Here is a 24,440-nt window from a genome sequence, read left to right on the forward strand (position 1 = left end):
CTTCCAGGAATAACTTTGGGAATATTTCTTCTCTGTCAATTTTGTTAAAGAGGTTGAGGAGTAGTGTCATAAGATTTTAAATTTTATCTGAATTTCTTACAGAATTCAGCAGGGAATTCATGAAGACCTGGACTTTTCTTTGTGAGTTGTTAAAAATTATTTTCAATTTCACTGACTGATACTGTTTTATTCAGAATTTTATATCAATCTTATTTTGGTAATTCATATATATCAATGTATCTGTCCATTTCATCTGTGTTTTCAATACTGTTATAGATTCTCAAAGCAGGTATTGAAGGTCTTCTGTGTTGCTGTAGGACTTGTCATGATATCACCCTTTTAAACTATAATTACATGGATTTGAGTCATTTTTTCCTGTTTTTTGTATAAAGTTGGCTAGGTTTGTTGATTTTATTTAACCTTTCAAAGAAACAACTCTTTGATTCACTGATTCATTCTTTTTTGTGTTCTTAGTCTCAATTGAATTAATTACTGCTCTAATATTTATTTTCTTCATCATATGCATTTGAGTTTAACTTCTTCTTTTTCTAGAATCTCATTTCAATTGTAAGTTATTTATATGACCTTACTCTTTTTCTAATGTGGGAATTCACTGCTATAAATTTCCCTGATAAGACTCCTTTCATTCTATTCCATAAGTTCCTGTATGTGGTATTGGCATTAACATTTAATTGTAGAAATTGTGGGATTTCTTCTTTGAATTTATCTGTGATTCATTGGTTGTTCACAAGGATGTTATTTAATTTCTATTTATGCATATTTTGTCATTTTTTGCCACTGATTTTCAATTGCATTGCACTGTGATCTGATAATACTCATGGGAAATTTCAGTTCTTTTGCATTTTATAAGCATGTTGTATGAACTACTGTGTGGTCTATTTTTCAGAAGGCCCCATGTGCAGCTGAGAACAATGTGTACTCTGAGATAAGAGCAAACAATCTGTAGACATCTACTAAGACCATTTGTTCAAAAATTTCAGTTCTGATATTTTATTGCTTTTTTTGTCAAGTTGATCTATTTGTGAGAGTAGTGTATTGAGGTCTCTCATTACAATTGTATTAGTGATTATTTGATTTTTCATGTCTGTTAATATTTATTTTATATAGTTAGGTGTGCTGGTATTTGGTACATATATGACTATTATCTGGTTTTCTTAGAGAGTGACCTACTTTGTCTCTTCTGAGCAGTCTTGGATTGAAGTCCACTTTATATTCCTGGTTTTTTCCCAGGTCTTGTTACATGGAGTATTTTTCACCTTTTTCACTTTCAGTCTATTAATTTCTTTTTGTGTTAAATGTTTCTTATATATAGCACATTGTTTGACATTGCTTCTTGATTCACTTTGCACATTGTTAGATCTTGCTTCTTGACTCACTTTGCTGATCTGTTTCATGAAATTGGTGAATTGAGATGATTCACATTGAAGGCTAAAACTGATATATATTCACTTATACTTGTCATATTATTTCCCTGTTGTTGGTTGGTTTCGTTCACCTTTCTTTAAAAAATTGCCTGTTCTAGTGGACTCGTTCTATTGGAATTCGTGGAATTGTTCTCTTCATTATTTTTTTCTAGAAGATGCTTCAGAAATTTTTGGAATGATGGTTTGGCAGCCATGAGTTTCTTCAGGTGTTCTTTGTCATGGAAGATTCTTAATTGCCCATCAATTATGGAAGGTAATTTTGTGGGGTACATCAATATGGGTTGGAAGTTGTTTTCTTTTGGGCTTGAAATACTTCACTCTAAGCTCTCTGTAACTCAAGGATTTGTGTTGAGAAATCTGCTGTGATTCTGATAGTCTTTCCTTTATAAATAATTTGTTTGATTTCTCAAATAGTTTTATTTTTAAAAAAGAGAATAAAAATAAATAAAAATGATACAGAATTTCAAAACAAGATGATAGGAAATTAACAATAGTTATTATATTGCATATTGTTGTCTTCAAAATAGTTGCTCAAGTTACAAGATATAGGCATGCATAATTGATCAAACAATATAAGCACTAATTGTTTCTTTCAGTGAACTACTAGAATGAGTAGTACAATTATCTTAGCTATCATATATATATAGATAGATATAGATATTTAGATATATCAATATAATTTCCTTCCTTTGCTTTATTCTTTCCCCCATATCAGGTGTTCTTTCCTTTTGAGCAGTTCCTTTCCCTTTTACAATACCTATTGTACATTTTGGATCTTATTTACTCTTTCAGTTTTATATGCTAGTGAGACAATATATTTACACATGCAAGTTTGATTTATTTCATTTATGAGTATGGTCTCTAGTTCCATCTATTTACCTATAAAAGCCTCAAGTTTGTCTTTATAGCTGAGTAGCTCTCCACTGTATAAAAATACCACATCTTTTTTATCCGTTACTCAGTTTATGGGCATTTGGGTTCTTTCCAAGATTTAGCTATTAAAAATTGTGCTGCTATAAACATGGGTACACATATATTGCTGCCGTATGATGTTTTTAATTCTTCTAGGAAGATACCCAGAAGGGGAATAGCTGGGTTGAATGGGGCCTCCAATCCTAGTTTTTGAGGAATCTCTACACTGATTTCCTCAATGGTTGCACCAGTCTAAACTTCCACCAACAATGGAAACGGGTTCCTCTTTCTCACAGCATTTGTTACTGACTGATTTTTTAAATCACATCTGTTTTTCTTGGGTGAAATGGTATTTTAGCCTTGTTATAATTTGCACCTCTTAAATGACAGTGTTAAGCATTTTTCATGCATTTATTTGTCAATTGTATTTCTTCATCTGAGAAGTGTGTATTCACCTCAGATGCCCATTTTTAGATTGGATCTTTGGATTTGGGGAGTCTGATTTTTTCAGTCTTTTATATGTTTTAATTTTTTGCTTGTGCAAAAACTGGCTATGAATTTTTCCACCCTTGTGGGTTGTTTTTTCACTCTGTTGATTTTTTTGTACAAAAGCTTTTTTAAAAATTTTTATTTAAGGAGAAAAAGAAAACAAACAGAAAAAGGGTACAAGTTATACAGAATTTCAGAAAAAATAAACAGTAGGAAATCACTAGTTGATAGATTACAGGTTGTCATCTTAGAAATAGTTGTTCAAGTTACAAAATTAAAGAATACAAAGTGGACTTTCAAACAGTGAGACTGCAAACAGTTCTGTTCAATGATCCAACAAAACCCAGTAATATGGTTATCTATCTTATACACTTAAATATACATGCAGTTATATCCTTTAGAGAACTTTCTTTTCATCTCTTTTGTACAATGACAATTACACATTTTGGGTTTTATTACTCCCACAGTTCTTATTACTGTTTTTGAAGAGAGTAAAACCATATGTGACATAAAATAGTCAGTCAAATCAAAAGAATGGACACAATACATAATGTAAAAACAAAATACAAGGTGATCAACAATGGTTACCATAATGCCTCTTGCTATCTTAAAAAGAATTGCCTATATCATGTTATAATAAAATTGAACAAAACAGTAAAGAACAAAACCAATAAAACCAAAACATTGGAGATATTACAGGACTTCAAAAGAAGATAACAGTCAAAACAGAATGGGCATCATAATGAATCTTATTGTCTTCACAGTTGTTGCCTATACTTTCGAACTTGGTACTATCAAGCAAAACACAATAGAGGGAAATCAGTCAAAACAGGACAGTGAGAGAAGTACAGGGTTTCGAATCAAGTTAATAGGAAATCAAAATGGGTTACTATAATATATCCTCTATTTTTTATTTATTTTCCCTTAATTAAAAAGATAAAAATAAAAAAGTAAATAATTAAAAAATGAGATTTAGATAAAAGAGGGCATAACAACAAAGCAGCACAGGTCAAAACATAACCATTCAAGCAAAATAGTGTTTCACAACAAGATATACCAACATAAAAGTAGTTACCATAGTATCTCTTTCCTTGAAATCTTTGAGTATAGCTTCATGTACTGTAGCATCAAACATATCAAGACAATGTAAAACCATTCAAGAGAATGACAGTATTACAGGGTATTTAGAACCAACTAACAGAAAATGAACAATGGTTTCTGTATAATCTCCTTGTCTATAAAAGTTTTTGTTTATATTATCACATATAAAAAAATCCAATAAGATACATGTTAAGACCGATGGAGACAGAAAAGCAAAAGCTTGATGAGACTTCAAAACAAGATGATATTAAATCAGCACTAGCTATTATGATGTCTTGTTTTCTCCAAAATAGCTCTTCCTACCATCCAACATTCTCTGCCTCATTTCTGTTGAGCTCTTTTTCTGTTATTAGTTGTCAGTTTGTCTTCTTCATTTTGCTTTCTGCTCCATTCATTGTGGCCTCTCTGCCACTGTTTCTGGAATCTTGGTATTTTTCTTTTTTAGAATATTCTGCAGTATTCTCTGTAGAGTTGAATTGGTGGTTGCAAATTCCCCTAGTTCCTCTTTATCCTGGAAGCACCTGGTTTTTCCATCAATTTCTAGGGACAGTTGTGCAGGATATATCAATCTTGGCTGGAGGTTATTATCTTTCAAAGTTTGAATTAATTCCCCCCATGCTCTTCATGATTTGATTGTTTGTGCTGAGAAGTCTGCTGTAATTTTAATGGGTGTTCCCTTGTAAGTGATCCATTTCTTGTCTCTGATGGCTTTTAATATTCTGTTCTTATATTGGATTTCTGGAATTTTGATTATTATATGCCTGGGTGTAGCTCTGTTTGGGTTGTAGGTGGCTGGAGTCCTGTATGCCTCATACATCTGAGTATCTTTATGTATGCTAAATTAGGGAAATTCTCCTGGATTATTTCTGTGAATAGCCTTTGTAGTTCATTTGTTTGTGACCCTACTTCTTTTACATTCTTGATTCTTAAGTTATAGATCCTCTTATCATCTTCTAGCCTTTGTATTATTGCTGTTTTTTTTCTTGTTATTTTTAAGAAGTTTTTCATTTCATTCTCCCACTTTACAAATCTGTCCTCCAGTTCAGCTAATCAATCCTTAGTTTCTTTCAAGCTGTTATGCCAGCTTTCGATAGAGTTTTTAGTTTCCTGGTAATCTCTTTGAACCTGTTTCACGTATTCTATGTTTGCTCCATTTTCTCCATCAAATAATTCTCCCCTTTTTTCTGTTCTTCCATTCCACCATCTGCTTTTACTTGGGCAGTGCTTAGCATTTCTCTAACTATTCTACTTATATCTTGCCTTACTTCATGAAATACTTCACTTTTGAACTCTTCTATGAGGCTCCAGAGATATCACTTTATGTCTATTGGTGTCGTGTCTGATATTGCATGTTTTCTGCCCTTAGTATCCTTGCAGTTACCTTTCCTCGATCAGTGTTCTCAGGATTGGGGACTGAGGACCCTTTCTTGCTGCTCCCTGTTCCCATACTTTTTGTTCCTTCCATACAAGAGTATATAGGAGGCCCAGTTTCTTTCTTTGTCAGTTACAGTTTGTTTGAATCCACCAGTTAGGTATTCCCGCCCACTGTAGTGCACTAGGGAGACACAGACCTGGGCAGCCTGTGCTGGGCCTGCCCCTCCAGGTCAACCTACCGAAGGCTTCATGGTTAGGGTGCACTGCCAGGCACTGGGACCTGTTTTGGGCTAGCCTACTGGGTCTTAGTCTGAGGCATCACCCAGGCCATGGTCTCCCCACCAATCCCACTTGAGAGGGGAATATGTGACTAAAGTCACTGCAGCATTCTGTTCCAGCTAGTCTGCGTGGTCCCAGAATGTCCTCTGTTGGAGCCTCCTAATCTATGAAAGGGTCCCCATTCCTCTCACTCACCGCAGGTTGATGCAGTGCTCCCCGCCAGTCCTGCTCTCAACTTCGTTTGCCAATTCCCACTCTCAGAGCTTTTGTGCCTCTCTCTCCCTGCTGTGCTGATTCAGACACAGCAGGGAAGCAGGAAATTCAAATCGTGGCTTCCAAAGGCATGGGTTTCAGCTTCCACACATAGATTTTATCTGTTCCAGTTATAGCACTGGGATTGCATTTCCACTTGGTTTCTCTCAGCTTAGTTCATTCCTGGATCAGCAGGGTATATCTCCCCTTGCTTAGGACTCCTCACACCACACCATTCCTGGATTCTATGCTGGCTGTCTCAGAGAGCCTCCGTAGCTGCTGTTATCTATCTGCCATGTTCTTTTGGAGGTGTACAAAAGCTTTTTAATAAGGTGAGATCCCTCATCTTATTAAAAAGTTTTTGTATGTCAAAAGAAATCTCTAACAAAGTGAATGGAAAACTCATGGATTGGATCTAGATCTAGATCTAGAACATATAAAGAATTTTAAAAGATCAGGCCTCAAAAATTCAAAGACCCATTCCAAAAATGGTCATCTGACATGAATCAGCACTTCTCAGATGAAGAAATACAATTGGCAAATAAATATATGAAAAAAGGTTCAGCATCAATGGTCATTAGAGAAATGCAAACTAAAACAATGCTATATTCTGTTTCACTCCACAAAGAATGGATATCATCAAGAAATCAACCAATAACAAATGCTGGGGGGCTGTGGGAGTAAAGAACTCTTCTCCACTATTGATCGGAGTGTAGGCTGGTGTAACCACTATGGAAAACAGTGTGTCAGTTCCTCAAAAAACTGGAATTAGAGGTACCATTAGACCCAGCTATTCCACTTCTGGGCATTTTCCCAGAAAAATTGAAAATATCATACCACAGTGATATATTTGTACCCATGTTCATAGCAGCATACTTTGTAATAGTCACATCTTGAAAAAAAATCCTAAATGCCCATCAACCAAAGAATGGATAAAAAATATATGGTATTTTTATACAATGGAGTATTACTCAGCTATAAAGAAGGCTTGCATTGAGGCTTTTATAGGTAAATGGAAGAGATTTGAGGTCACACTCATAAGTGAAATAAGTCAGACTCACATGTGTTGTCTCTCTGGTGTATGAAACTGAAAGAGTAAATAGGATTCAAAAGCTACAATAGGTATTGTGAAAGGGTAAGAAACTGCTCAAATGGGAAAAATAACTAGGATAGGAGAAAGGAAAAAAAAGGAATGGAAAAGATATAAATTTGTTAATTTATACACAAAATACCTAATATGATTATTCTACTAATTCTATTAGTTCTTGGAAAAGAACAGTTAATACATGATTAGATCAATTTTGAATGTCTATATCTCATAATCTAAGCAACTCTTGAAGATAACAATATGCAGTATTACAACCATTGTTAAATTCCTATCATCTTGTTTTGAAAGCTTATATTGTTGTTTTGAGTTTGTTGTTTAGTTCTTGGTTGTATGTCTGTCTTTTCTTTTCTGTTTGTCTTTAAAATAAAATTTAAAAAATAATATGAGATCGTATTTGTTGATTCTTTGTAATATTTCTCTTGCAGTCTGCATTTTGTTCATCAACTCTCTACCCATACCTATGTCTTTGAGATTTATGCCTTTTTTCTCTTCCAGTAGATTTAGTGTTTCTGTTTTACTGCTTAGGTATTTAATTTATTTTGATGTTGGTTCAGTGCATGGTGTTAGGTATAGGTTCAGCTTTAGTCTTTGACATGTTGAAAGTCAGTTTTTCCAGCACCATTTATTAAAGAGGCTAGCTTTCTTTCTGTGAACCTGTTTGGCCTCTTTGTCAAATATAAGGTGGCTGAGTGTTTGTAGTTTTGTCTGCATCCTCTATTCTGTTCTACTGATCCTCAGGGCTGGTTTGGCTAGGCTAGGCTTGGCTTGGCTTTGTTTTGCCAGTAATATGCTGCATGCAGAATGCAAGAGTCATGGGTTTAAGAAGACTTCTCACCCAATTTGAGAAGGCCTGGGATGCCAGGCAGTGTGCTCCTGAGAGGGCAATGTGTAAAGCTGTGAGCTTGAGACCAAAGGTGCAATGGACACCTCAGAAGTTTGGGGAAGACAGGAACATGGATCATCTGAAAAAACCTGCAAGGATGGAGCAAAGCTAGCTCAATAGATAAATCATAGGAGCTACATTTACTGGAAGTTCCATAGGGATGTAGCTACCCAAGCCATTTAGATTTCACAATTTGCCACAGACTGTCCTGGATGCTGCACATGGAATTACAGGATTTAATGTTTACCCTGCTAGATTTTGGACTTGCCTTTGTCTCATTCCTTTATGTCCCTCTGTTTGTAACTGTTGGAATGGAAATGTTTGTATTGTGCTATTAAACACTGGAAGTGCTTAACTTTCTTCTCAATTGTACATTGGCTCACAGCAAAGTTTGCCTTACATCTCAGAGGATACTAGGACTTTTCAGCAATACGAAACTGTTAGAACTTTGGTAACTCTTAGAGATGGTCTTAGTACCTCTTGCATAAAAGTATGTACATGAGTCTTTGGGGATTCAGGGGTAGATTGTTATAGTTTGTGTCTAGATGTACCCTCAAAGCTTCATGTGGTTGTGGGGGCAGCCTTTAAGAAGTGGTTGAATCTAGAGTTTGTGATTGGTTCATTGTATAGTGCTGTGATTGTGAGTGTCAGTGTTACACTTGAACTAGGGAAGGTAGCCTGCATACAATATAAGGGAGTAAAAGAGGATTGCTCTTCCCCTTTTCACTCTATTGCTTTTGCAGTCTTCCACTATCTTGAACTGTTGTCCTTCTGTTGCCCTACCCTTCCTTGGATACAGCTGATTATGAAATGAAACCTTTACAAACTGTGAGCCAAATAAGCATTTCCTTCTTTAACTTTAGGTTTTGGGTATTTTGTCTCAGCAATAGAGAAAAATAATTAAGACAAACTACTTATATATAATTTATATATTTTAGGTGTTTTTAGTAACAAGATAGTATAAGTATAAAAGAACATGTTCACAGGTAATATACAAATAATACATAATTTTATATAAGGAAGTTGAACATTTGAAGGTTTGCTATCTGAAGAGAGTCCTCAAATCATCAAAGTAGAAATATATACTATGTTGATAAGTTATTCACTATAGTGCCTCATTAAAAAATATGCTAGAGGCACATATTAAAGACCCATTTCCTATATCAAGAAATACGAATTTTATTGTGCTGCTATTGAGGGGGTCACAAAAAGGCTTTAAGGATCCTGAGTATATGTTATTGTTCCTGATAAGCTCAACAGCAATGCTCTACACAAGCACTGACATTGAGAGACATAACCCTGTGTGGTCCCAGGACTAAAGGCGAGGCAAGAGAAAGAACCATAGAAAAGGGTAACACTGATGACGCCTGAAAAAAAAAACAGATAAAAGACAATTGAAAGTGGAAAGAAAACATCTGAAGGTTTCTCTATCTCTTCAGGTTTAGACTACCTTTTTGAAAAGAGGCTAAATGGCATATTCAGGGTAGTGGAGATTGAAACCAAGCCCAAACAGGCCTGTTGGATACCTGACTCAGCTCAAAACAGAACAATAGTAGAGAAGAATATTAAGTAGTCAATGCTGTACTATTTCCAGAGAAATGACTGAGCTTTCAAAACATTCCAGACTTAGCCCTGAAAACAGAGCAGAGTGGATAGAAGGTACAGTAGCTGACAGGCACACTAAAAGAATATTGTGGTGCATACCAGGCTTTAGCCTTGGTAACTGTTCTTTTTTTCTAGTTCCATTTTATTTCTTTTTTTTAATTTAAAGAGAAAAAAACAAAACAAAACAGTAAAAGGGTACAAGTAATACAGAATTTCAAAAAATAAACAGTAAGAAATCACTAGTTAATAGATTACATATTGTCATCTTAGAAATAGTTGTTCAAATTACAGAACTAAAGCATACAAAGTAGACATTCAAACATTAAGATTGCAAACAGTTCTGTTCAATGATCCAACAAAAACTTATTAATATGGTTTTCTATCTTACACACTTAAATATACATGCCTGGGATGAATCCCACTGGGTCATGGTGTATGATCTTCTTGATGATTTGCTGCATCCTATGTGACAATATTTTATTGAGGATTTTTGCATGTGTTCATTAGGGAGATTGGTCTGTAGTTCTCTTTTTTAGTTTGGTCTTTCTCAGGTTTTGGCACTAGAGTAATATTGCTTCCAGGAATGACTTAGGAAGGACTGCTTCCCTTTCAATTTCACTGAAGAGTTTGAGGAGTGTCGGCATTAGGTCTTCTTTGTATTTCTTGTAGAATTCTGCAGTGAATCCGTCTGGGCCGGGCTCTTCCCCATAGGTAAGGACTTAATTACATTTTCAATTTCATTAATAGAAATTGGGTTATTCAGCAGTTTTACATCTTATTGACCTAGTTTTGGTACTTCATATGCTTCTAGGAATCTCTCTACTTCTTCTGTGTTATCAAACCTTTGAGAGTAGAGGTTTATGAAATAGGTGTCGATGATCTTCTGTATTTCTATAGGGTCTGTTGTGATTTCACTGTTTTCATTTCCTTATTGCATGAATTTAAGCTTTTTCTTCCCTTTTTTAATAAGGTTGGCTAGGAGCTTATCGATTTTATTTATTCTTTCAAAGAACCAACTCTTTGATTCATTTAATCTTTGGATTGATTTCTTTGTCTCTATTGCATTGATTTCTGCTCTGATTTTTATAATTTCCTGACTTCATTTGGCCTTGGGCTTGACTTGCTCTTCTTTTACTAGATGTTTGACAGTAACATCAGGTTATTTATTTGTAGTCATTCTGTTTTCCTGATGTGGAAACTCAGTGCAATAAATTTTCCTCTGAGGACAGCATTCATTGCATCCCACAGATTCCAGTAAGTTGTATTTGTGTTTTTATTTGCTGGTAGGTATTGTTTAATTTCTTCTTTCATTTCCTCTGTTGCCCACTGATTACTCAAGAGTGTGTTATTCAGTTTCCATGTGTTTGTGGGATTTTTGCAGTATCTTTTATCATTAATTTCTAATTTAATAGCGCTATGATCCAATAACATGCAAGGGATAATTTCAACTCTTTTGCATTGATTTAAATATTTTCTGTGAGTTAATATATGGTCTATTTCAGAGAATGACCAATGTACTGCTGAGAAGAATGTGTATTCTGTTGTTATTGGGTGGAATACTCTGTATATGTCTATCAAGTCCATTTGTTCAGAGGTGTGATTCAGTTCTGTTATTCCTTTGCTGATTTTCTCTCTTGCTCATCTGTCCATTGGTGTCATAAGTGTGTTAAGATGTCCTGTTATAATTGTATTACTGCTAATTTGGTTTTTCATTTCTGTTAATACTTGTTTTATATAACTCTGTTCTCTGGAATTTGGTGCATAAATATTTAAGATAGTTAACTCTTCCTCTTGTAGTTTTACCCTAACCAGTATGTAGTGACCTTCTTTATCTCTTCTGATCATTATTGGCTTGAAGTTCACATTGTCTGCAAACAGAATAGTTACCCCTTTTTTGGGGGGGGGTTCCTGTTGCATGAAGTACTGTTTTCCATCTTTTGACTTTCAGTCTGTGAGTATCCTTTTGGGTTAGATGGGTTTCTTGTAGACAGCATATGGTTGGATATTGTTTCTTGACCCATTCTGCCAGTCTGTTTCTTTTAATTGGTGCATTGAGACCATTTACATTAATGGTTATAACTGTTATGTGTTGGTTTATCACTGACATGTTATCTTTCTTCTGTTGTATCTTTATCTCTCTGTTCTGTTTAATTGTCTGATTTCTTTAGTGGCTTTTTCCTAAGTGTATCTAAACTGTCTTTCAGTATTCTTTGCAGGGTGGGCTTGGTGATCATGAAGTTCTTCAGCTGTTCTTTGTCATTGAAGTGTCTTATTTCTCCATTGATTTTGAAGGACAGTTTTTCAGGGTACATCAGTCTAGGTTGGAAATCATTTTCCTTTAGGATGTGAAATACTTCACTCCATGCTCTTCTTGACTTTAAGTCTGCTGTGATTCTGATAGGTTTTAACTTTATAGGTGATCTGTCTTTTCTCTGACAGATGTTAATATTCTATTCTTATGTTGGATTTCTGGGATGGTGATTATTGTATGTCTGGTTGTAGTTTTATTTTGGTTATGACTATTTGGAGTTGTATATGCTTCACTGATCCTAATATCAGTTTCCTATCTCATGTTTGGGAAATTTTCAGATATTAGTTCTCTAAATATCCTCTTGACATTCTTTATATTGTCCCTTCTTTTTCATTTATTCCTATCAATCTTAGGTTGTTTTTCTTTGCATCATCTTGCAGTTACTGACTTGCTATTTCCTGATTTCTTGCTATTTTTAAAAGATCTTTTGTTTCCTGTTCACTAGCTGCCATCTTGTCTTCAAGGTCTGAAATTCTATCTTCACATTCATTGAGGGGGTTTTTACAACTTTCATTGGAATTTTTGATTTCCTGTATATCTCTTTGCACCTGCTTTATGTATTCTGTTTGTTTCTTACATTGTTTATCCAGGGATTCTATCTTTTTCTTTAGTTCCTCCAATTTTTTAACTGTGTCTTCTTTAGATATGTTCAGCATCTCTTTCATTTCTTTTATAATTTCTTCTTTTACCTGGGAGATTATTTCTAGTTTGAATTCCTTTAAAGCTTCACAGAGTTGCTTTTTTATTTCAGTTACTATTATTTCAGGTATTTCAGGCGTATGGCATGTATTTTGTTCAATGTGAATGGCTCCTAGGCTTGCTTGAGATGGGCTGGATGTTTGAGATTGCATTTTCTTTTGTTTTGTCATTTTCCTATATTTCTGTGTTTCAAGTGTTGTTCCAAAGCTTCCCTTGGGCTCCTGAGACTCCTCTGCTAGCATAGCTCCCTCCTTGGGCAGTGAGGCCCTTGGATTTAAAGAAAGTTACCAGGCTCCCTCAGGTAGACCTAAAGCCTCCTCAAGCTACACAGCTCCCCCCTCTGGCAGCAAAGTTCTTCTGATGGATAGAAGGCCACCTGGTGTGGTCCAGGCAGGCCCAAATCTTGCTAAGCCCAATCTAGTGTGGCTGCAAGCCCAGCAGGCCCCCAACCCCCTAGAACAAGGATCTCATACTCTCCCGGGGAGTGGATGTTGTGTAACCATCCACCTCTTTGGATGGCAAAGCTCCCCAGTCTGATAGAAGATCCCCCTATGGCCTAGGAACAACACTTGAAAAGACTTCAGTTTGAGAAGAGCTGACAGGAACATAACAATGATGGAGAAATTCAGGCTGGCTCATTAACAAAGAAAGGGGCCTGCTTCTTTCAAGTTTGTGGGGTTGACTATGGTCTGGTTGATCATTACCCATTATAGTTCTGTGGCATGACTCTGAAAAAGACCTTATTGCTTGACCAGGCAGTCAGGTTCCCATGACTGCTTCTGCTGGGATTGGGAGAGCTTTAGTTTCTGTCATGGGATAATTGCTCCCCCTTTGGGAATGATATCAGAATGGCATAATCTTTCTGAAAATCTCTTCTGTTCCATTAACCCAAGGTGACTGCAGGTTAAACACAATAACCGGAAAATCTAGGGAGTCTAGAATAGAACATTGTAACAGCTGGCAGTTGAATGTCCCTGCAAGTTTTCAAAATAACTTAGTTATACTTATCTCAGTGTCCTCTGTCTTAAAAGAGGATGAGATAGGTGAGGTAGATTTGAGGCTAATTAACCTTGTATTACCAGGTTTTAGAAAGACATTCCTTATGTGATTAACATCCCTATATACAGTGCTAAGCAACAGTCTGACAAGGTTTTCAGGTAATAAATGAGAGATAAATAAAATAAAAGCAGATGTGCCAAGTTTTATCTTACTTTTAGTTACATACTGGGCATTTTCAGGCCCAAGTAAAGAGCAGTTTTTAAGTATCAGACTATCACAGTGGGATTTCTCAGTCATCATATTTATATTGAATCAATTCCTCTAAGTAACCAAATCCCAATGATTCTTTTGCTCTGGGGAACACTAACTAATATATACTTGTTATCTGATATTTAATTTATATTCTTTATGATTCACCAAAGAATCACAATTCTTTAATTACAGTGAACTTAAGTGTGAAAGCTTTGTCTCACAAATGCATTAAAAACAATTACTGTTGCACTCTTTTATAAATGGTCACAGAGTCTACATTAACCTTAATGAAAATGTGTGCAATAATATATGTAAAGAGGTAGACAAAATAAATATATGTAGAGAAAGTGAAAACAAATATGAAGATTAAAAATTGGTTGTCATTCAAGAAATTTGAGGAACTTGATAAATTTGACTAGATTTTAACTTGAATCATGACAATTTTTAAATTCTTTAGTGTAAAATCACTAAACAATTTAAAAGAGTAACTGCTTAGTTTAAAGCCACATGTTTCTCTTATATGAGAAAATCAAAATGCAAATAAGCAGCAAGATTAAAGATATATAATAGTAAATAGGGAAAGGAGCAAGAAAACCTGGACCAGACAAGCAGGGTCCCTCCCCCAATGCAAGCAACTGAACACACCAAATTTATGGTACCCCTTGCCCTCAGCTTGAGCAAGCAACTCTGTGCCAAATGTATGTGGCACTTCCCCAATGTGAACAAGTAGCTCCATACAGAACACCACTTCCTTCCAACACAAGAAAATGGGCCCGTATCAGAGATGCACTATCCTTGATGTAAGGGCAAAACCATCTACCAACTAGAGCTAACTCTACACTTTGCTTCCTGCTCCATGGGGCAGAAGAGATGAAAACTGACTAATTGAGCTGATCCTAGAAGAGGACAAATGCCCTGGAGAAAAGAGAGCACCACAGAGACCAGTTTTCTGGGGGCACACTTTACATTTACCATGCTCACATATATAGCTCCCACTCTCCAAACACTGGGAAAAGCATAATTCCTGTGTTTTCCCTTCCAGTATGTACTGGACCCTGCTCCCACACACGCGAGACTCAGGGCAGAGAGAGGATATACATGTGAAGAGTATCCTAAAAGTTATCTTCATTCTGCCAGGTTTCAATATAAATAGAGAGAGAGAGAGAGAGAGAGAGAGAGAGAGAGAGAGAGAGAGAGAGACAGAGACAGAGACAGAGACAGAACAACAACAAAGATAATACATATACACAGGTTAATGGGAAATTAAGGCAATAGAAGACATCTAAGATATATCAGCTCCTGTAGGCAGATCAATGTTCCCTCACAAATGGAAGGAAACCAAATACCAGGTAATTGAGCACTACAAAAATATTAAAGAATAGATGAAGAAATGAGATTAGTTGAAATAAGAAATGAAATAAAAGTTCATGGAATTGTCACTGAAAATGCCCAATATGGGTTTGGGGGAAATAAGTTAAAAATTGGAAGAGCTGACCAAAATGACTTAAGATGTGAAAGAAAAATTCAACAAAGATACAAATTTCACAAAATATATCACACAGAAACACCTGAAATAAAAGATTGTACAGAATTCATAGATTGCAGAAATGACCAGTGTGAAGGCAGAGTGATTAAAATTGAACACAAAATGGAAAATTATGAAGAAGTATTCAAAGAAGCCATAAAAATTAAGAGTACAAAAAAGAATCACCCAGCAAATAATTGATTATCCCAAGAAGACCAAGGTAAGGCTATTTGGAGTTTTTAAAAAAGCTAGAAAATAGCACAATATAATTATTAATGTTTGCAGAAATTGTTGCAGAAAATTTACCAAATATGAGAAAAGAAGTAAACATACAAGGAAATGAGGTTTCCAGAATACCAAACAACTATGATGAAAACCCTAAGACATATCCTTATTAAATTACCAGATATCCAACCAAAAAAAAAATCCAGAATCTTGAAAACAGTCAGAGAAAAACAAAGTCACACATAAAAGTAAATCCATTAGAATTACAGCAGACTTCTCAACAAAAATGTTTAAGACCAGAATTTGAAGTATTTCAAGCCCTAGGAGCAAACAACTTCCAACCCAGATTAATGTACCCAGCAAAGCTTTCTTTTGAAATAGATGGAGAAATAAACACATTCCATGAAAAAGACCAGCTCAAGAGATATGGGAATATTAAACCAACACTCCAGAAAATGTTCAAGAATACTCTAGACAGAAAGAAAGAAACTAATAAATCTAAAAACTCAAATGGAGAAAACACCAAGCATGATCAAAGGGTAAACAGCAACAAAAATGACAGAAAAAGAAAAACAAAGGAATCACTAACAAAGAAAAAGTATGATAATAATAAATAACACATCTCAATAATATCTGTCAAAATTAATGGCTTCAGCTCTCAAATTAAAACAGATTGGCAAGCTGGATCAAGAAACAGACTCCAACAGTCTGTTGAAGTCAAGAAAATTATCTAATCCAAAAATATATTTATAAACTAAAAGTCTAAAGTTGGAAAATAGTATTTCTTGCACCAAAATCATGAAAACAAATGGGGGTAGCAATATTAATCTCAGACGTGGTAAAAGAAAAGACAACACTTATAAATATTTAGACAACAAATACTCTAACATCTATCTTCATAAAACAAACACTGCTGAGCATTAAAGATCAAATAAATATTAACACAACATAGTAGGAGATCTTAGCAACCCACTTTGCAAAGAGATAGATCAACTAAACAAAAGGTTCCCCACCACCACATAAGTTACCAACTAATCCAGAGAAACAAAGGGTACAATGATAGCTACTGAAGTAAAATTCAACTTAATGCTTGTAGTGTTTAGTGTTTCACTGACTTTGTAGATCTAAAGCCAGTAGTCTGATGATGTATTCAGAGGATAATACGCAGTATAGCATCTATGGGGGGATCTCCTTCTAAAGGTGGTAGCCATTGTTAATTCCCTACCATCCAGGTTTGAAGTCCTGTACCATTTTCATTGATTTGTTAGGTTGAGTTTTTTTCTTGTTTTGTTTTGTTTCATTTTATTACATCTCATAGCTTGGGCAGCTATTTCAAAGACAACAAGATATATTATGGTAGTCATTTTGGATTTATTCTTACTTTGTTTTGAAGTCCTTTATTGCATTCATTGTTTTGCTTTTATTAGTTCTATTTTATTCTGTTTTGTTTGATTTTTACTATGTCTGATGGTATCTGTGGCTATTTTGAAGACAACAAGTGGCAGTACAGTAACCATTGTTATTTCCCATTGTTCTGAAGTTCTGTGTCACTTACACTGTTTTGTTTTGATTGGCTTTATTCTGTTTTATATTGCTTGGTTTTATTCTCATTAAATGATAATAAGAAGAAAAAACAATACAAATGGAATTAATAGCATAAAACTTTCCAAATAAGGGCAAAGAAAGTGTTCAGTCATTGAGTGAGCAGAGCTTTTAAACAAGATGAGCTTGAATCCATCTTCATGAAGTTATTCTGGCACAACTGATTGAGGAAAACTAAAGAGTGTATCTGCCAAAGACTGCATGTGTCTGATCTTCACTTCCAGTTATTGTCTCCAACTTACACTCTTCCACTGAACAGAAAAGACTGTATTCCAGATGTAACAATGACTAATTACCCCTAGTTAATGCTCTTGTTAATAACTATCAGTTCAATTATTATAGGTTCTCTGAGATTACATATACACAAAAAGCAGAAAATGATCATTGGCTTCAGAACACTTCAGCTACTAATTTCAGGAAAGTTGTACTCAGTTTAATGTCTGGTAATTTTTAGGAGTTAGTTTTATTATAACTGAGCTACATATCAAATAAGCATCATTCCTGAAGTTTTCTCTTTAGATAATCAGTTCTATCACCAAAATGAAATGGAAGGTATGGGTAAAACATAAGAATTGGTGTAAAGTAACATATAATAGATTGAATTATACACTTTTATAGGCCTGCTCAGCCTTACATAATGCCTGCTTGAGATCAGATTATGTTTAATTCTTTCTTAAATTACTCTACTGGTAACTTCTTGCAAAATATATAATTCACCTTGACAGACTTTTTTTTGCTAAAGTTCTAAGAAAGAGCTTAAAATAATTTGTGAAATTTACTTTTGAATCATAACCTATGTTATACAAAGAATTTGAGGCAGGCATATAGCTCAGTGGGACAGCACCTGCCTGGCAAACACAAGGTCATGAGTTTGATTCCTGGTATCAAAAATAAAGAAAAAAAAACCAAGATACACAGAAACAGACCAGTCACTAAAGAAACAGATTGGGTCAAGTTTTGGGGCCGGGAATTTAGCTGAGTGGTGCAGTGCCTGCCTGGTAATACAAGGCCCTGAGTTTGATTCTGGTTACCAAAAAATAAAAGAGAGAGAAGAATTTAAAAAATTAGATCTCTAGAGTGGACCGGCTGGGCGGGTCTGGGGCGCCTGCATCCGCCTCCCCATGTGTCTGCAGGACTGTGGATTTCTAAGCAAGCAGGTGAGCATCACCAGTTCCAGAGGCCCTGTGTCCTGGGGTAAGTGCCCCACGCACTCTCCCCCCCAGCCCAGCTTGTTTGAGACCCTCAAGCCTTCTGGGTGCACTGAAACAACTAGGTGGATCAGAGGCGCCTATATCCACCTCCAAGTTCTGGCTGTGCTCTGAGAACTGTGGATCCAAGCAAGCAGGCAGGCGCAAACTGCCCCTGGAGCCCAGCCTGTTTGGGACCCTCGCACGGTCTGGGTGCAGTGGAACAGCTAGGCGGGTCAGGGGAGCCTGCATTAGCCTCCCCATTCCAGCTGCTCCCAGAGAACTGAGGAGTTCTAAGCAAGCACGTGCCCACTGTCCCGAGCCAGCTTGTTTGGGACTGAGGAGTTCTAAGCAAGGAGGCAACCGCCATGGGTTCCAGAGGCCCAATGGCCTGGGGAAACTGGGTGCCAGACTCCCAGGAGCTGTGAACATAGAAGTGGATTTCCAACAAACCCTGAGGAAGATTTCGAATAACACTTGAAACACAGAAATATAGGAAAATGACAAAACAAAAGACCAAATTACAAACTCAAACCTCCAACCCATCTCAAGAAACCCTAGGAGTGATATATATAGAAGAGAATATATGCCATATACCTCCAATATCAGACCTAATAGCTCCTGAAATAAACAAGCAACTCCAGGAAGCTTTAAAGGAATTCAAACTCAAAATAATCTGCCCGGCAAAAGAAGAAATGAAATGAAAAGAAATGAAAGAGATGCTGAACATATCTAAAGAAAACACAGTTTAAAAATTGGAGAAACTCCTATTAACTTGTTTTGAAGTCCTGTAATACTCCCACGATCTTGTTTTGACTGATTAGACTCTGTTCCATTCTGTGCGATAGTAGCAAGTGTGAGGGTTTAGGCAACTAATTTGAAGGCAATAAGATTCACAAAGATGCCCATTCTGGTTTGACTATTGTCTCCTTTGGAAGTCCTGTAATGTTCACAATGCCTAAGTTTTATTGGTCTTGTTCTCTACTGTTTTGTCCAACTTTATAATATCTAATGAGATAGACAATTCCTTTTAAGGAAACAAGAGACAACGTTGATAACCATTGTTAATAACCTTGTACTCTGTTCTACATCATGTGCTACGTCTATCCTTGGTTTTGACTTACAGCTTTGTTTTGCCATATTTGAATTTATTCTCCCCCCCCCAAAAAAAAGTAATAAGAACTAAGGAGTAATAAAATCCAAAATATGTAAATTTTGTTGTAAAAAAGAGAGGGAGGAAAAAAAAAGAGCTTTAACAGATATAACAGCAAGTGTGTTTAGGGGTGTTAAATAGCTGACTATATTAATGTTTTTGGATCATTGAACACAGCTGTTTGCAGTCTCTCTGTTTGAATGTCTACTTTGTATTCTTTGATACTGTGATTTGAGCAACTATTTCCAAGATGATAATATGTAATCTATTAACAGGTGATTTCTTACTGTTATGTTTTTTCTTTTGTAGTTCTGTATTATGTGTAACCTTACACTGCTTTGTTTTGTTTTGTGTTTTTCTCTTTTTCCTCTTAAATAAAAAAAAATAAAAATAAAAAAAAATTGGAGAAACTAAACAAAAATATAGAATCCCTAGATGAGCAATATAAGAAACCAACAGAAAACATAAAGCAGATGCACAGAGATACACAGGAAATCAAAAATTCCACTGAAAGCTGTAAAACCAGCCTCAATGAAAGTGAAGATAGACTTTCAGACCTTGAAGTAAGGATTGCAGCTAGTGAACAGGAAGGAAAGGATCTTTTAAAAATAAGAAAGAATCAGGAAATAATTCAACAACTGCAAGATGATGCAAAGAAAAACAACATAAGATTGATAGGGATTAATGAAAAAGGAGGGGACAACATAAAGGACATCAAGAGGATATTTAGAGAAGTAATAGCTGAAAATTTCCCAAGCATGAGATCAGAAACCAACATCAGGTTCAGTGAAGCATATTGAACTCCAAATAGTCAAAACCAAAATAAAACTACACCCAGAAATATAATAATCACCATCCCAGAAATCCAACAGAAGAATAGATTATTCAACCAGGCAGTCGTGAGTTCGATCCCTGGTACCGATAAAAAACGAAAAAGACAAAAAAAAAAAAAAAAAAAAGAAGAAGAATAGACTATTAAAAGCTGTCAGAGAGAAAAGACAAACTTATAAAGGAAAACCTGTCAGAATCACAGCAGACTTCTCAGCACAAACAATAAAGTCAAGAAGAGCATGGAGTGAAGAATTTCAGATTCTGAAGGAAAATGATTTCCAACCTAGACTGATGAACCCTGCAAAACTATCATTCAAAATCGATGATGAAATAATATACCTCCATGACAAAGAAAAGCTGAAGAACTTCATGATCACCAAGCCAACCCTGCAAAAAATATTGAAAGACAGTTTAGATACACAAAGGAAAAAACCACTAAGCAAAGCAGATAATTAAACAGTATAGAAAGGTAAAGATGCAACAGCAAAAAGATAACATGTCAACTATAAACCAACATATAACAGCTATAACCATTAATGTAAATGGTCTCAATGCACCAATTAAAAGAAACAAATGGGCAGAATGCATCAAGAAACGAAATCCAACCATATGCTGTTTACAGGAAACCCATCTAACCCAGAAGGATACTCACAGACTGGAGGTAAAAGAATGGAAAACAATACTTCATGTAAGAGGAATCCAAAAAAAAAGCAGGAGTAGTCATTCTGTTTGCAGACAATGTGAACTTTAAACCAACAATGATCAGAAAAGACAAAGAAGGTCACTACCTACTCATTAGGGGAAAACTCTAAGAGGAAGAGATAACTATCTTAAATATATATGCACAAAATCCCAGAGCACCCAGTTATATAAAACAAGTATTAACAGAAATGAAAAACCAAATTAGCACTAACACAATTGTAAAAAGAGACCTTAACACACCATTGACACCAAGGGACAGATCAACCAGACAGAAAATCAGCAAAGAAATAATAGAACTGAATCACACCTGTGAACAAACGGACTTGATAGACATATACAGAACGTTCCACCCAACAACATCAGAATACATATTTTTCTCAGCAGTACATGGGTCATTCTCCAAAATAGACCATATATTAGCTCACAGAACATATTTAAATAAATGCAAAAGAGTTGAAATCACCCCTTGCAAATCATCCCTTGCACAGAAGAAATAGACAGAACCCTAGAAACTTATGAAGTATCAAAGCTAGATCAATAGGATGTAAAACTGCTAAATAATACAATCTCTATTAATGAAATTGAAAATGTAATTAAGTCCTTACCTATGAGGAAGAGCCCAGGCCTAGATGGATTCACTGCAGAATTCTACAAGAAATACAAAGAAGACCTAATGCCGACACACTTCAAACTATTCAATGAAATTGAAAGGGAAGCAATCCTTCCTAAGTCATTCCTAAAATCAAATATCACTCTAGTACCAAAACCTTAGAAAGACCCAACTAAAAAAGAGAACTCTAGGCCGATCTCCCTCATGAACACAGATGCAAAAATCCTCAATAAAATATTGGCAAATAGGATGCAGCAAATCATCAAGAACATTGTACACCATGACCAAGAGGGATTCATCCCAGGCATGCAGGGATGGTTCAACATACGTAAATCAACAAATGTAATTCCCCGTATCAATAAAGCCAAAAGTAAGAATCACATGATCATTTCTATAGATGCAGGAAAAGTTTTTGATAATGTCCAACATTCATTCATGATAAGAATTTTACAGAATATTGGAATAGATGGTCTTTACCTCAATATAATAAAGGCCATCTATGACAAACCAACAGTCAGTAATATACCAAATGGCCAAATTTGAAGGATAGATGACCATATTACTGAGTTTTTGTTGGTTCATTGAACACAACTGTTTGCAGTCTCACTGTTTGAATGTCCACTTTGTATGCTTTGATCCTCTGACTTGAGCAACTATTTCTAAGATGACAATGTGTAATCTATTAACTGGTGATTTCTTACTTTTTTTGTAGTTCTGTATTACACGTACTCTTACACTGTTTTATTTTGTTTTGTTTTGTTTTTTCCTTTTAAAAACATTTTTTTAAAAAAATTTTTTAAAAATTAGATCTCTAAACATAAAATTACAAATAAAAAAATGGGCTAATAAATGAATAGACACTCATAGGAGTCATTGAATACATGAAGAAATGTTCATCACTGGACATCAGAGAAATGTAAATTACAACCACATTAAGTTTCCATTTTATCCTAGAAAGAATGGCTATCATCAAGAAATCAAATAATGCCAAATGCTGGAGAGGCTATGAGGAAAAGAACATTTCTGTATTGTTGGTGAGAACATAAACTAATATAACCCCTATGAAAATCAGTGCAGAGTTTTTTCAAAAAAACTAAAAGAAATTCCATTTAACCCAGCTATCCCCCTTCTAAGTATCTTCCCAAAAGAGATTAAAAACATCATATTATAGTGATACATACATCCACATGTTTATAGTAGCACAATTTATAATAGAAAATCAGCAGCCTATATGTCCATCATCATATGACCTGATAAAGAAAATATGGTTGGGGCTGGGGATTTAGCTCAGCGGCATAAGCGCCTGCCTTGCAAGAAGGCAGTCGTGAGTTCGATCCCCAGTACCGATAAAAAGGAAAAAGACAAAAAAAAAAAAAAAAGAAAGAAAAGAAAGAAAATATGGTAACTACAAGAAATACTACTCCCTCATAAAGAATAATATACTTGAATCATTTGTAAGAAAATAAATGCACCTTAAGATCATAATGTGAAGTGAAATAAACCACACACAAGCTTAAATATCCACACGGTTTCCCTTATATGAGAAGTTCAAGTTGTAAATAAAGAGCAAAACAAGTGACAGATAATAGGAAATAGGGAGATAGATCTTTCTCAAATGGGAAGCAGACCAAGAGATGGGAGGAGGGGAAGAAAGGGAAGGGAAAAGGGAGAAAGAAGTTATTAAGTACACTGTGTATATGTACTAACTCCATACAAAGAATGTAAACATTATGTATTACAAACATGAACTAATAAAAATGAAACACAAAATAGGAAACAGGAAGATAGATCTTTTGTAAAAAGAAAGGAGACCATAAGAGGGAAGAGGGGAAAAGACAGGGAGGTTAAATGAATAAAAAAAATTAAGCTGTGTTATGTACATGTACCAACTTCCTACAATGAATGTAACCATTGTGTACTGCAAACATACATTAATAAAAAATTGAAAAAGACTGAGATATAAACAAGAAAGAAACTAATCATTTGCACCATGTCATTGATCTATTTAAGACATATTTTTAATTTCTTTTAGAATTTCAAAAACTTCAAGGTGGGTGTGAATCTTTCTACTTGTTGAAAGGGAAATGGATTGCTAGAAAAGATTGCAAAGATTGCTTCATATTGCATACCTAAATTTGTATTTCTGGCAACAAGACAAGACAAAAATTGTCCCTTGTGTCTCTCCAGCTTGATTCAAATACAGGCCCCTGAGGTGCCTACCAATAGACTCAAAAAGCATTTATCCCAACAGGAACCTGCCACCTGCCACTTTTCAATCAGTAAAATTACTGCCAAAACCACTCAAGTGTTCAAATATCTCCAAGAAAAGTCCAGTTTTTTGACTCAGCATGTAAGCATACAGACTGATTCTAATGTCTGATCCCTTTTAGAATCTTCTTATAACAGCACTAGAAGAGAGGCTTTATAGACAGTTTAATTACTCATCCTCAGTCTTATACAGATGCTCTGAGCACATTTCCCTATTCTACTCATAAAAACAAATACAGAATGATTGTCTGACTTAGTTCCTACTTTGCCTTCTGTCTCTGCTACCCTAATAGAGACAGTTGTCTCCCTTCATATGTTCTTCTACGCACCTCCTTTGAGAAAATATAGGTGTAAGTCTTATTTTAGGAAGCCAGTCTGAGATGTATCTACTGCCTTTTCATACAGATCCTTCCCATTGTGACATTCCAATGTAATGGAAAAGAAGAATTTGAATAATATAAATGTACATACAAATTATTCAACGAAGCAAAAATCACAGAGGGCAATTGCAGATTTTTAGGAATTAATTATTCTAGTAATAGCTAATGTTTTTAACTCTTTTTACCATTAATTAAGAAGCAACATTTGCTCTGGCCTTTTTTTTTTCATTACTACATTTGGAGGTCTT

Source organism: Cavia porcellus, unplaced genomic scaffold (genome assembly GCF_034190915.1).
Source record: "Cavia porcellus strain 051 isolate PalLab524CR breed Dunkin Hartley unplaced genomic scaffold, mCavPor4.1 scaffold_33, whole genome shotgun sequence".
Taxonomy (NCBI): domain Eukaryota; kingdom Metazoa; phylum Chordata; class Mammalia; order Rodentia; family Caviidae; genus Cavia; species Cavia porcellus.